The sequence below is a fragment of the Elephantulus edwardii genome, unplaced genomic scaffold, assembly GCF_000299155.1.
Source record: "Elephantulus edwardii isolate Elephantulus edwardi_28Jun2011 unplaced genomic scaffold, EleEdw1.0 scaffold00216, whole genome shotgun sequence".
Classification (NCBI taxonomy): domain Eukaryota; kingdom Metazoa; phylum Chordata; class Mammalia; order Macroscelidea; family Macroscelididae; genus Elephantulus; species Elephantulus edwardii.
The window spans coordinates 3,114,853-3,116,684 of record NW_006399966.1 but is presented as its reverse complement, the minus strand read 5'-3'; positions in this window follow the sequence as shown (position 1 = coordinate 3,116,684).

Genomic DNA, 1,832 nt, shown 5'->3' with positions numbered 1-1,832 from the left:
AATAAAATATAATTATAGAGAAAAAAAAAAACAACATGGCCTTCCAGTCTGTAAAGTGTCTATCCATTTACTTAGGTCTCCCATAGTTCCCATAGTTTCTCAGTAGTATTTTTATAGTCTTCTGTCTACAGATCTTGCATATTTTTTTCGTTAAACATTCCTAAGTATTATGTGACTTTTGAGAAATGAAAGAGGGAGATTAGATTAGGTGCACAATCCTCAGTGTTTGTCCGACTTCTTTCTCTATGTCATTCTTGTGAAGCAATATGGTGCCATAACTCCATCCTGGAAGGAGAAGGTAGGCCCTTGGCATAGTGTGTAGGGAGCTATGCTGCTAACTCTAAGAGGATGCCTCTTTGGCAGTTCAAATCCTCCAGTAGCTCGGCAGGAGAAAGATGGGCAGTCTCCTACGGGACTTACCGCCTCCGAAAACATGTTGGAGGGTCAGTTCTGAGTCAGCTGTGACTCGATCACAATGAATTGAGTTCTCCCCTAGTCCAAGGCAACAGGTCCTTGGGACAGTACTCTCTTCCCTCTTCTCCCCAGCCTCGCAATCTGTGTCTTTCAGCCCACTCTCTGATAGGGACTGTTTCCATCACAGCCTGGAATGCGGATGGGCCTCCACACAGGTAAGGTGCTTTTGATGGTCTAGGTAGTCTGTTCTGCCCTCTCTGAGAGAAGCTGCCACAGCCTCCAGTCCTTAGGTGGCCCAACCTGCATGGAGGAGACTGAAGCTCCTGGACTTTGTTGTTGTTAGTTGCTATCAACTTGACTCATGACTAACCATGACCTCATGCACAATAGGATTGGGCTATTATATGTCACAGGGCTTTTACTGGCTCATTTTCAGAAGTAGATCACCAGGCCTTTCTTCCTACTCTCAGCAGAAGAGGTTAGGCCTTTTTTCCCTGCTTTTAGTCTGGAAGCTCCACTGAGACTTGTTCAGTATAATAGCAGCACGCTGGCCTCTATGGAAGATGAATATTCTATCCCTGGACCATCACTGCTCTCATCTGGTCTTTGGTCAGTTTAAAACAAAGCATCTCCACCTTGCACTGGCTTTCAGCTCTGCCTCATTCATTGATCGCCTGCCTCATGTTGTTTCTCCAGCCACCTCACCAGTAAAAAAGTCAGCTTCCCACACCTCTCATGAAGGCCAAAAAGTAAAACTCACGCTCTGAGGAAGGATTCTCAAGAAGCAGAAAACTGGGCAAATCCTGGTTCCTGTCTTTGTGGAGAAGGGTGAATGTGGAAAGGAAGGCAGGAGAGCCGCTATGTTGTTAGGGGAAAGGTCTGTGGTAGGCAAAGGCAGAAGGAGAAATGGCCTTTCCATCCTTCTGAGACCCACGCCTTGAATTTTCCAAAGCCCCTTCAAAGAAGGAGAAACTGCAATACTTGTTGCTGTAAAAAGAAAATGCTCGAAGATGCTATGTGTATTTCTCACTGATGACCATTCAGAGCAGGTGTTCCTGGCTTGCAATTGACCTTCTGTGCAATGCTTTAGAAACCAGTCTTTTCCATTTTCAGACTCTATTGTACCTTGGTCATCTTCTACATCTATTTAGTAAGAAGAGGAAGAGACTCTGTGAAAGGCAAACCACCTAGCCTAGTGGTAAAGAAGCTGTTCTGCATTCCTAGAGTCACTTGGTTTGAATCCACCAGATGCTTTGCAGAAGGATGGGCAGTCTCCTCCCTTGTGATGAGCTTCTGAAAACTGGCTGGAGGGTCAGTTATGGGTCAGTTCTGATCCAAAAGCAAACTACAATAACTTCACAAGGCCGTTGGCAAGAACCAGTCATAGGTCCCCATTTAGATGTAACAGTCATAGGTCC